The sequence below is a fragment of the Bos taurus genome, chromosome 23 (assembly GCF_002263795.3).
Source record: "Bos taurus isolate L1 Dominette 01449 registration number 42190680 breed Hereford chromosome 23, ARS-UCD2.0, whole genome shotgun sequence".
NCBI lineage: Eukaryota > Metazoa > Chordata > Mammalia > Artiodactyla > Bovidae > Bos > Bos taurus.
In genome coordinates this window covers 31375230-31388455 of record NC_037350.1, presented here as the reverse complement: position 1 = coordinate 31388455, position 13226 = coordinate 31375230, and the positions used below count along the sequence as shown (strand labels likewise).

Genomic DNA, 13226 nt, shown 5'->3' with positions numbered 1-13226 from the left:
GTTCAGTTCAGTCGCTCAGTCCTGTCTGGCTCTTTCCAACCGCTTGGACTGCAGCATGCCAGGCTTCCTTGTCCGTCACCAACTCCCGGAGCTTGCTCAAACTCATATTCATCGAGTTGAGATGCCATCTAACAATCTCATCCTCTGTCGTCTCCTTCTCCTCCTGCCTTCAATCTTGCCCAGCATCAGGGTCTTTTCCAATGAGTCAGTTCTTCGCATCAGGTGGCCAAATTATTAGAGCATCAACTTCATCATCAGTCCTTTCAATGAATATTCAGAGCTGATTTTCTTTAGGATTGACTGGTTTGATCTCCTTGCTGTCCAGGGGACTCTCAAAGGTCTTCTCCAACACCACAGTTCAAAAACATCAATTCTTCAGCACTCAGCTTTCTTTATAGTCCAACTCTCACATCCATACATGACTACTGGAAAAACCATAGTTTTGACTAGACAGACCTTTGTTGGTAAGGTAATGTCTCTGCTTTTTAATATGCTGTCTAGGTTGGTCATAGCTTCTCTTCCAAGAAGCAAGCATCTTTTAATTTCATGGCCGCAGTCACCATCTGCAGTGATTTTGGCACCCAAGAAGTATAGGGTACGTCTGCATAAATGTTTTAAGTCTATCTAATTAGGAGAAAGATTGGAGGTTTTTTCCCTCTTCAAATTTCAAATAGTTTTATTCCTATTACATTATCTTCTCTTTTCAAATTATTATCTTTAACATTATTTAGTAAAAATATTTTTTCTAAACTCTTTCTTTTTGAAAAAAAAAGTAAAAGTAAAAGCATTTTGTTGTGGCAATTTTAAAACACATTGAAAATTAGACATAATATTTTAAAATATCCGCAAACTCAACTCATCTCAGATCTTCAAATAATCCCCTCTACTGCCTGACCTGGCCTATAGGTCTCCTGGTTTGCTTTTCCCAGTTCCTCTCTTTGGGAAATTAAAAAATCATCAGGAAACTGAAACTTGGTAGCAACTTCTTCATATCCCCTCCCACCCCCCACCCCCCGCCCCCCGCCAGCCCCGCTCAGAGCCTGCGGTCCCTCCCCCACCCCCGCACTCCCAGTGATTACCATCCACAAACTTCATTAAGCTTGATTGAAAACTTTAACGTTTAGAGTCTTTGGCTATTTATGAAGAAGAGAAAAAGCAACTGCAGTAACGGCAAAGGGAATCTATGGATCTTTTAAACCATCACCAGTGACCTCTTTTTCTATCTTCTAGACACTGTCTCGGAGAAGGCAACGGCACCCCACTCCAGTACTCTTGCCTGGAAAATCCCATGGACCGAGGAGCCTGGTGGGCTACAGTCCATGGGGTCGAGAAGAGTCAGACACGACTGAGCGACTTCACTTTCACTTTTCACTTCCATGCATTGGAGAAGGAAATGGCAACCCACTCCAGTGTTCTTGCCTGGAGAATCTCAGGGACGGGGGAGCCTGTTGGGCTGCCGTCTATGGGGTCGCGCAGAGTCAGACACGACTGAAGCGACTTAGCAGCAGCAGCAGCAGCAGCAGACACTGTCTATTATAGGGATCCAGTATCCTTCTTCCAACACTGAATGATTTTTCATTATCAATGAATATGGTAGTTTTAAATTATTTTTAAGATGGCCACTTTAGGTGCTCAGATGTTTCTTCCAAATTGTTCCCAACCTTTGGTGTGAATGGAAGGTGTGGCAGGAGTCTGCATGAGTGCTAAGACTCTTCAGTTGTATCTGACTTTGTGCGACACTATGGACCATAGCCAGACAGACTCCTTTGTTCATGGACTTCTCTACACAAGAATACTGGAGTGGGTTGCCATTTCCTTCTTCAATAATAAAAATAGGAAATCTGAATCTCTTGGGGAGCTGTGCTGTGGCAACTGCTCATCTTCACAGTGCCTCCTACTCATTATTAACCATTTACTATAATTGATTTTGGAATGTTTCCGGGCTCAGCAACTTATGAAGCATTAGGGAGAGGAGACAGATGTTCTCTAGGGCTAAGGAGCCCTTTGTGTGTGTGTGTGTGTGTGTGTGTGTTAGTTGCTTAGTCGTGTCCAACTCTTTGCGACCCCATGGACTGTAGCCTACCAGGCTCCCCCATCCATGGAATTTTCCAGTCAAGAGAACTGGAGTGGGTTGCCATTTCCTTCTCCAAGGAGCCCTTTATCCCTGTTGAAGTCAAGGCTTAGGATGTTGATATCTTGACAACAGTGAGAGTTAGGCTCTGAATACTGGAGCTTAAACAGGGGCTGGCTGGTGCTGTTTTGCCAAAACACCACCTGATGCTGCACAAAGCTACCAAGGTGAGTATACCTAACAACTATGGATGGGACTGCCTTTGTCTTTGGAAGGGAGGCTATTTGGGGTAAGGCTGGTGAGGAATAGGCTGTCAGAGAGAAGAGTCTGAGCTCTTTTGTCACTTACGGGAGAGGAAGGTGCCAGACTCAGGGAAAGAACAGCTGATCATTTCCCAGCTGCCATCCAGAAACATCTGCTTTTTTCTGGTCCATGAGGGAGTTGACCCGCTAGATTCTTCAGGGCAGTTTCTGAGTTTAACCCATTTTGAAAGTCTCAAACCAGAAAAATGCTTACTAGTGACATATATAGATATAGGTATAGATATAGATATACGGGTGCATACGTGCTCAGTTGCTTCAATTGTGTCCAGCCCTGTGCAACCCTATGGACCATAGCCAGCCAGGATCCTCTGGCCATGGCACTCTTCAGGCAAGAATACTGGAGTGGGTTGCCAGGGGATCTTTCCGACCCAGTAATTGAACCCAGGTCTCTTATATCTCCTGCATTGGCAACTCTCTTCTTGATGTTGAACCCATGTTCCTTGATTACAGACTTGAAAAATAATCTCACTAGTGAAGATCACTAGGCTGCCTGGACAGATAACTCACTGAAGTTTGGGGTTATTCTGGTTCTCATACAGCAAGGCTGTGCCAAAAAACTTCAGGAGGAGTAAACCATGTTCCCAGATTGCCTTTAGTTGATCCTTAAATGCTAGCTGTAAAAGCCTTGCAAAGGTTTTTGTTTGTTCTTTTAAGAAACATATGTAACTTCTCATCTGTCCCAGAAACCAGAGTAGACATAAAAGTATCACCTGCCCAGTCCATCTTGTAAATAGCAAAGAAAAAATCCTCATTCCGAAAACTGCTATGGGTGTCTCAGAGTGGGGTGCCTGTCAAGTAACTACTTAATCAGAAACAGAGAAAGAGGAAATGTAAATTTTTCAGAGTTTATTGTGTCTCTTGAAAGATGACACATGTGTCTTATTGGAGCTGATAACATTAATGGGAACCTTGAAATTCAAATCCACCCATTTATTTGAGGAGATACTGAGGTCTCTAATAAAGATATCATTCAACATGGGTTGACTTGAGTTCTCAGGTCATCAGCTTTTTAAATTCATAGAGAAGAAGAATCTCCTCAAATGTCCCTCCTAATTGTCCCCTAACTTCTTCTGCATCATTAACATGCACTTTCACAATGATAATTCCATGCTTCATTTGATTATTTACTTATAAACTGTTTATTTAATATTATTTTATAGGCACAAAGCCTGGTGATTTAGATAATAGGCAGTGAGTAAAATATCAATAACCTCAGATGTGCAGATGAAACCACCATTATGGCAGAAAGTGAAAAAGAACTAAAGAGCCTCTTGATAAAAGTGAAAGAGAAGAGTGAAAAAGTCGGCTTAAAGCTCAACATTCAGAAAACTAAAATCATGGCATCCAGTCCCATCACTTCATGGCAAATAGATGGGGAAACAGTGGAAACAGTGTCAGACTTTATTTTTCTGGGCTCCAAAATCACTGCAGATGGTGACTGCAGCCATGAAATTAAAAGACACTTACTCCTTGGAAGGAAAGTTACGACCAACCTAGATAGTATATTAAAAAGCAGAGATATTACTTTGCCAACAAAGGTCCGTCTAGTCAAGACTATGGTTTTTCCACTGGTCATGTGTGGATGTGAGAGTTGGACTATAAAGAAAGCTGAGTGCCAAAGAATTGATGCTTTTGAACTGTAGTGTTGGAGAAGACTCTTGAGAGTCCTTTGGACTGCAAGGAGATCCAACCAGTCCATCCTAGGGGAGATTGGTCCTGGGTGTTCATTGGAAGGACTGATGTTGAAGGCTGAAACTCCAATCCTTTGGCTACCTGATGCAAAGAGCTGACTCATTGGAAAAGACCCTGATACTGGGAAAGATTGAGGGCAGGAGGAGAAGGGGATGACAGAGGATGAGATGGTTGGATGGCATCACCGACTCAATGGACATGGGTTTGGGTGGACTCCGGGAGTTGGTGATGGACAGGGAGGCCTGGTGTGCTGTGGTTCATGAGGTCACAAAGAGTCTGACATGACTAAGCGACTGAACTGAACTGAACTGAGTAAGTTACCCGTGTAGTTTACATATCCAGGCCTCACACTTAAGTGGAGGGTGAAAAACAAGAAGCAACGGCATCACAGTTCAATGAGTTCAGTGAGACCTTATTATGCAAGGAAAGTCTAAGCTTGTGTCTTAATCTGTTCCAGCAGCTATAAAAGAACATCATAGACTGGGTAGTTTAAATCACGTGTATGTGGTCATGTGAAAGATTCAGAAGGTAATGGTCATAGAATCAGGTAGATTGTGTAATGTGGGAGAGAAATAATGTGCTGGACATGTAGATACTGGAGTCACCACCTTCTATAAATCAACTGAGAGAGCAGAAAAATAAAGTGACAAACAGAAAAGGCATGAATTGAAAAGGATGTATAAACAGAACCATGTACTTTTACCCTTCAGTGTCCCAGCTGTTCTTTTCCTTTTTAGTAAACCAGAAAGAAGCCACAGACATGAAATATGTCATCCTTATATATTTGTTTTTTTCAAAAGGTTTTTCCTGGGACTGTCCATGACATTAGAAGATGATTTGGAGTGATCTCATCCAGGGAATAATTTTCCTGTTACTGTATCTGGCACTGGAGGGAACTTCTTTTTGTTTGTGGCCATGTATATGTGTCTGTCACAGGAATAGAGAAAAAAACCTGTAGACCTTATTCTTATTCACCTGCCTTTTGCTAACACAATGACACTTTGTACCAAAGGAATCACAGATATAATATCAGCTTTTCATTTCAGTAACTCTCCATGTGGTGGTGGTTGTAAAGCTGTGGTGTGTCTGTTGAGAGTGGCACGTTGTCTTTCCATCTGTACCATCTGTCTCCTCAGCGTGGTTCAAATCATCACCAGTGGTTCTAGGACTACTTTATGGAGAAAGCTCAAACGACTGACTGCATGGCAAGTTCTTCCCTATCTCCTCCTCTTCTGGATCCTTAATTTCCTGATAAGCTCTAACTTGCTGTACTACATCACAACAGTCAATAGTATGAACAAATCTGGAAATAAACCATATGTTGAGTATTGCTGTATGCTACTGTCTAGGCAAACAATTAAGTGGCTTTTCCTTACTATCATGTCTCTGCAGGACATCTTCTTCCAGGTTCTCATGGGGTGGAGCAGTGGGTACATGGCTTTTCATCTGTATAAGCAGCATAAATATGTCCTCTAATTTCAGAGCTCCAGATTTCCAAAACACTCCACCCCAGAAATCAGAGCTACTCAAAGTGTTTTCATTCTCATGATCTGTTTCCTTTTCTTTTATTGGGCAGATTCCATTTTTTCCTCCTATTTAGGTTTGTTCTTGATTAAATAATAACATATTATCAAATATTAAGATATTTCTAACATTTGGCTACGCTAGTCTCAGCCTCTTGGTGTTGATCAGCAGGAATGTCTACCTAGCTAACTGCTGGCACACTGGAAAACTGGGAAAACCACTTTTTATATTGATTCCTCTAGTAACTAAAGGAAGATTATTTAGTCACTTTTTTTTTTTTTTTTTGCCCAGAAAAAATTCTGTCCAGCATAAATTAGAGGCTAAGACTTGTAATTAAGATAAACGACACAATACTGTGATGTTAGGTTCATTAACAGTATGACTCAATCCATTATTTTAAAGTATTTAAGTTCTGAAAAAACCTTAAAATATGCATCTGGGAGGTTTGAATTTTTCCCTTTTTACCTCTCACTTTCTATCACCCAATTTTGAAGCTGTTACCTAACACAGTAGGCTGGGGAGAAGAGAAAATTGGGTGCATTTCTCAAAGGATAACCAAAATAAAAATCAAGAAATACAGAGTGAGAGTGAGGGTGGAAAGTAAACCACTTCCTTGTAGTTTCAACCTGTTGTAGTCACTGCCTGTCCCAAGAATTCATGGAAACTTCAGTGGTGGAAAAAAAATTCAGAGTTGTAATCTATGTGCCTACTAGGCAGACTAGGACTCAGATTCTATATCCTCAGTTTAAAATGTTGGTGTACTCTTGACCGAACTACAGAAACTGTAAAGTATCTTAGAATTAAAAGATAAAAGAATCTGTAACTGCCATGTGAGTTATTTCATGTCCTTTTGAGGATTAATTCAGGCACTCTCTGATTATACACAAAACACCAGCCTTTAATTTGTACTTTGTATAAAATTCCAATTTTTATGCCTTTCAAATATATATTCCATCTTCGCTGATCAAAAGTTTCCGCATACATGGTGTTATGGGTAAAGTAGAAAAACATTGGTAAGAAATTTTATTAAAAAATTGAGTTGATGAACCAGCTTTCAAAGGAGCTGGCACTTCAAATTCCTTTCTCTGAATCCTTACTGAAATGCCAAAACTTTCTTCTAAAGCTAAAGATACAAACAAGAGGCAGCCAAACTAAGCATTCATCTGCCAGCATTGCCTTTTTTCCAGCGAAGTCTTATGAGAAACTCAGAAAGCAGGAATGCCAATCTATAAAGAATTTGAAGACAGCTGCTTGCACCGAAGAGAAGATCTTTGGGAATCTTTTTCTAAAGTGTTAAATCTTTGAAGGATTCTGTTCTTAGTTATGGCAGAATATAGAGATTTCAAAGTCATAAAACAGATGCAAAAACAATGGCCTGTGCTTGGGGGTACAATACTGTTTTAGGGGATCCCATACTGAAATAATATCTTGACAAAAATGCTTACTTATGACTAAGCAAGTTTTCAGGGGACTTGTCCAACAAAATGTCAATTTCCTCTTTGAAAGTAAAGTATAGAAAACTAATATGAATGTTACTCAAATTATTTGTCACACGGCGAAGTACATAATGAAATTTGGAATATATACTTCTTTAGACAAATTAAGAATCAAATCTGAAACTAACAATATTGTGGGTAAGTTATATTTCAATTTAAAAAATATGGTTCAAAAACAGAGTACTTTCCTAATGTGACCTTTATGATGTAATCTTGTCAGTTAAGTCATAGATTAGTATACAGGTGGAACTCACTTTGTAATGGTTACTGTATAACTGACAGGAGGAAGGATGAAAACTTTAGTAACTTGGGCCTAAATTAAAAGGTCATCATAAGACCCCCAAATGTATATTAGTTGTTATTTAAATATAGGGGGCTCATACTTGATACCGTGTGGGGCCAAGAAAATTGATTCTAGTTCTTCTTATATTAAACATGGGCAGACATGCTATGTAAGTGGCTCGTTGGTCTAGGGGTATGATTCTCGCTTCGGGTGCGAGAGGTCCCGGGTTCAAATCCCGGACGAGCCCGCTTCCTTTTCGAAAATTCCAATAAATAATGAGGAAAAGTCTTTTCTCTAATATTGTTGCCAAAAAGATGGGATTTCATTGCATTGACAATGGGATTGTCTTCCGAGCAGCTGGGTACTTAATTCCAGATCCCCTTGATTGGGAGGTATCTGGAGTGTTGATGTTAGTTCGCAGACGCCCTCCCCCTATCCCACCCTCCCCCCCGCCCCCCCATTTCCTGTTCTCAGATGGATCTCTTTCCAAAAGTCAAGAACGAAGGCCATGGGCACCTAGTTTGTGCCTACGTGTGTACGTGCCTACGTACGTACGTGTGCGTACTTGACTGGGTGGGGCGGAGCGGGGAAGTGTGAATTACGGTCAACCGGTACCTGACTCGGAGAAGGCAATGGCACCCCACTCCAGTACTCTTGCCTGGAAAATCCCATGGACCGAGGAGCCTGGTAGGCTGCAGTCCATGGGGTCGCTAGGAGTCGGGCACGACTGAGCGACTTCACTTTCACTTTTCACTTTCCTGCATTGGAGAAGTAAATGGCAACCCACTCCAGTGTTCTTGCCTGGAGAATCCCAGGGACGGGGAAGCCTGGTGGACTGCCGTCTCTGGGGTCGTACAGAGTCGGACACGACTGAAGCAACTTTGCAGCAGTAGCAGCAGCAGCAGTACCTGACTTCCTCTGGTAGAGATGTGGATTTGCATTTCCACTGCTATCTCCGACTTGAGTGATCATTCTCCCACTCGCAGCAGTTACAGATACCGCACTGACTAAAGTAAAAGGCACTCCTAGTTGCTGCCGCCGCCACTCCCACTGTAATCAACGGTTAGGATGTAAGCCTCTTTCTTTTCCTGCGTTGCACCTTGGAGCTGCACTCCCTGGTCAGAGTTTATTTACCTATTCATTCAATGAATGAATTTTCAGTGAATACTACGTGTCAGCCTCTGCTGGATCCCAGGGATGCGGTGAGGGACCAGGAATAAAAAAAATTAAACAGTTTTTGTTTCTATGGGATTTAATATCGCAAGTGGTGTAGAATTCCCGCAGCACAAATATCCAGAGCCCACCTGTAGATTTCCGGGGAATATTGCCGGCCACAGTTTGTCCACCGGGAGAGAAAAACCACGAAAAGAAATCACTAACTCTTGGAAGTTTGAGGGCTTCCCTACCTCAAACCTGGAAACTTGCCATACCTTTTCCTTGACCCCAGGAAAACCTCTCAGTTTGAAACTGTTGAAAACGTTCAGGTGAATTGATTAATGAAATTTGGAAGATGAAGAAATACGATGGAGAGGGAAGGTATTAATCCAGTTACTTTGCTCATGCTAGCTAAATTAAGATATATCCTCAGGATAACCATCTTATGTGGTCGAAACTTAGAGTGAACACACACACAAACCACCACGTCTTCCTTGCTTCTTGATAACCTAGGGACTCACCTGGCCCTGCTCATCATGGTATTCAGAAATATTATCTCTTTTGATACCTTTCCTTGTTATTTTTTGTCTTTCCTTGATCAGTTTTGGGAACTCAATAAGTATGAAGGTACACGTTTGGAGAAGGATTTCCTCCAACCTCTGTCCTTTAAGAATTTTCTCAGAATTCAAGAAGTCAGTTTTACATCATCTAAGCAGATTTAATGATCCTTTTTCAAGGAATTTTACTATCCCAAGAAGGATGAGTTAAAGATATTGCCTGATAGTAAAAGGTACAGGTAGATCACTTTACAAGTGAAGCCCACAGTCAATAAACTAGACTCATAATCTCATTTTCAGTCATTTTTAGGGCCTAATTATATCTGCAGACCAGCAATCAAAGATCACTAGAAATCTAAAGTGAATGTCTAATATGAAAGACAGAGATGAACGTGAACTAAAAAAATAGAGGAAAATATTATGCAGAGAGGAGAAAAAAAATCTCAGGCATGTTATTACATCTATTCTTGTTTTAAAAGAGGCTGCTGTTCAACAAGATACTCTTAGGTACAGAAGTCTCAAAGTTGAAATTGTGGGAGTAGACATGAAAAACTTAATAGAATAGTTGAAATAAAATGTAAAGGACATTTTCCAGAATGCGGAGTAATAATATAAGGGCACTCCTTCATATTTATCCAAATGAGCTTAAAATTTACTTCCACAAAAAAGCCTGCACATGAATGTTTAAAGCAACTTTATTCATAATTGTCAATACTTGAAAGCAACCAAAATGCCCTTCAATAAATTAATGGATAAACAAACCGTGGTACATCCATACAATGGAATATTAGTAATAAGAAGAAATAAGCTATCAGGTCACAAAAAGACATGCAGGAAACTTAAAAAACATATTACTAAGTGAAAGAAGCCAATTTGAAAAGGCTGCATACTGTGTGATTCCAACTATATGACTTTCTGGGAAAAGAAAGATATAGAAACAATAAAAATATCAGTAGTTCTAGGGAATGTATGGATGAAGATGTGGAACACAGGGCAATATAACTATTCTGTGCAATACTGTAATGATGGATATATGTCATTATACATTTGTCAAGCCCAAAGAATGTCTAAAGTGAAGAGTAAACCCTAACATGAAGAATGTTAATAATAATGTATTAATAGTGGTTCATCAGTTGTAACAAATGTACCAAATAATATGCAATGTAAATCATAGGAGAAGCTGTGGGGGACAATAGGAGGTATGTGTGGACTTTGTACTTTTGTACTAATTTTTCTGTACACCTAGAACTGCCTTAAAAATAGTCTATTGAAAAATATAAACAGATTGTAACTAGGAGAGAATAATACTTTTTGAAAAGTAGAGGAAACATCCCGGAGGTTCAAAATCCAAGTATGAAAAATTCTAGGGAAAAAAAGGTAAAGCGAGAGAATACAGAACAGATAAGTGAGAAAATTGACAAAAAAGTAAAGTTAATTTCTCAAACTGAAATAGATGATTTTTCCAAATTTAATGATGTAATAGAGCTCCCAGAACAGTGAATGAAAATAGATACACACAAAGGCATATCTTTCAGACATTTTAGTACATTAAAGACAAAGAAATCATCTTGAAAGAGAGAAAAACTAATTACAAATGAAACACAGTAATTAGAATGACTTTGTAATTCTCAAAAGCAATACTGAAATCTACAAGAAAATGGAGAACTCTTTCAAAATCCTGAAAGAAAATATTCCCTAGCATTCCATACCCAACCAAATATTTAAGCAAGTGTAAGAGAAATAGAAAAGATATTCTCCAGCACCAAAATATTAAAAAATCTTATCTCCAATGAAATCTTTCTCAGGAAGACATCAGGATGAAAACTGTATAGTTAGTATAGAAAACACCCAATTTCTTTTTTTGTCAAAGCTTTTATAGTTATTTGTGGTAATTTAAGAAAAAACTGGGAGAAGGCAATGGCACCCCACTCCAGTACTCTTGCCTGGAAAATCCCATGGATGGAGGAGCCTGGAAGGCTGCAGTCCATGGGGTTGCTGAGGGTCAGACACGACTGAGTGACTTCACTTTCATTTTTCACTTTCATGCATTGGAGAAGGAAATGGCAACCCACTCCAGTGTTCTTGCCTGGAGAATCCCAGGGACAGGGGAGCCTGGTGGGCTGCCGTCTATGGGGTCGCACAGAGTCGGACACGACTGAAGTGACTTAGTAGTAGTAGTAGTAGTAGTAAGAAAAAACTGTAATGTTCAGGAAACAAAAATATCATGACAGACCAGTGAATGGTATTTTCCAATCATAATATATGAACAGTGATACTAATTCAATAAATATTATGATATAAATAAATTCAGAAGAAAAATCAATAGTAAGGGTGTCTGTATATGGTGATATTTAAGGCAAGGAAAGAGAAATGAATCTTTTTTTGATTTAAGAAGTAATCAATAGAAAATACGAAACTGGAAAAAATGTAAAAGTAGAAATAAAAGCATCTGTATTAATTAAAACACAATTTTTTCTCTGACAAAGACCCCAATGAACTGTACCTTAAAGGAAACAGAAAGAAAGAAAAATAGCGTTAAGTCATGTCCGACTCTTGCAATCCCATGAACTGTAGCCTTTCAGTCCCCTCTGTCCATGGGATTCTCCAGGCAAGAATACTGAAGTGGGTTGCCATTTCCTTCTCCAGGGGATCCTTCCAATCCAGGAATTGAATCTAGCTCTCCCACATTGCTTTTTCCAACTGAGCTACACAAGAAGCCCTCATGATCTCTCATGTAACAGTCTGAAGGTATAATCAATCCCAGAGTGATATTTTGGCTCTAGGGTATTGGTTCTAATCTCCTATCTCATGGTTCCCTCCCTCCTATGGGTTACTGTTTCCAATCTCTTTATATTTCATGACACCTTCATTCCTATAATGCTGCCTTTTCCAGCAAGCAGATACAGTCAGAAGAGAGAAATGAATGGTATTTCTTCCCTCTTCTGAACATAACTTGAAAGCTTTACATCCACTTTATCTCTAATGCTCTGGTTTAGAAATTGGCCACATGACCACGCATCAGGGAAAGTGGTGCCCTGTAATTTTTTCATGGATGGTTATGAACGCTACCAAATTTCCATTTCTTGGAAGGAAAGAACAAATACTGATGGTAACTAGCCATCTCTGCCATAGCATGATATTTGGAAACATGTTGTTGGTAGAACAAAAACAACACAAACAAAAAGCCAAATGACTGAAAATCTTTGCCTCCACCAAAGGGGGAAGAGAACCACTTTCTAACACACACATATTTCTGAAGTACTTGAGATTTTGAAATGTGTGGTTAACTTTAATTTAAACATTTTAACTTTTTTAAAAAAATAAGCTTTAAACTGAGAACCAAGGGTGGATAAAAAAATTTATCCAGGTTAAAATGAAAAAGGGCAAGAGCACTCCATGAGGGAAAATGTCTTGTTGGAAGAAAGGGGAAATAAATTTTTCTTGATACAAAATCATGAATTAGACTGAGCATGAGAAATAAAGTGGAGGGATATGGGTTAAATTGAGGGGAAGATCCCGGCAGAACAATGCAGCCTACATTAAAATACAAGGACTTTTCCAAAAATGTTTTAAATTTATTTATTTCTAGTCGAAGGATAGTTGTTTTACAATATTGTGTTGGTTTCTGCCATATATCAATATGAATCAGCCATAGGTAAACATATGTCCCCTACCTCTTATCCCTTCCTCCCACCCCCACTCCCCAATTTTTTTTTTTTTTTTAAAGAACTTTTCCAAGCAAGAAGAGAGATTGATTCTCTGGGACAAGTTAAGGATGGTTTTCACTGAAGAAAATGTTAGAGCAACCTAAGGTAGTGTCCTCATGAAATGGAGTAGGACCATATGATCGTTGCCCCACACCCTCCCCCCGCCCCCCATGTCTTCTGCCTACCTTTTGCCTGTGAAAACTTAGTCAAAGAATAAGTTTAATCAGAGAAGTGACAAATGCTGAAACAAAGGAGACTAAATAATAACAATGCAGTCATTAAGCACAGTTAAGGACCTTTCCTCAAAGGCTATAGATAATATTCTGAGCCATTTCCTGTGAGCTGTCTTATAGATACCAAAACACCAGGTGGAGAAGTTAACTACATGATGACCAGACTGTACCCAGAATATGAGCTG

General features: G+C 39.7%; 1 non-coding gene across 1 annotated transcript; it reads left to right on the top strand.

Moving 5' to 3' along the window:
* The first annotated feature begins 7564 nt into the window (after nt 1–7564).
* On the top strand, nt 7565–7636 carry TRNAP-CGG (transfer RNA proline (anticodon CGG)). The gene has a single exon. It is a non-coding gene; the product is annotated as a tRNA-Pro (tRNA).
* Nucleotides 7637–13226: the final 5590 nt, after the last annotated feature.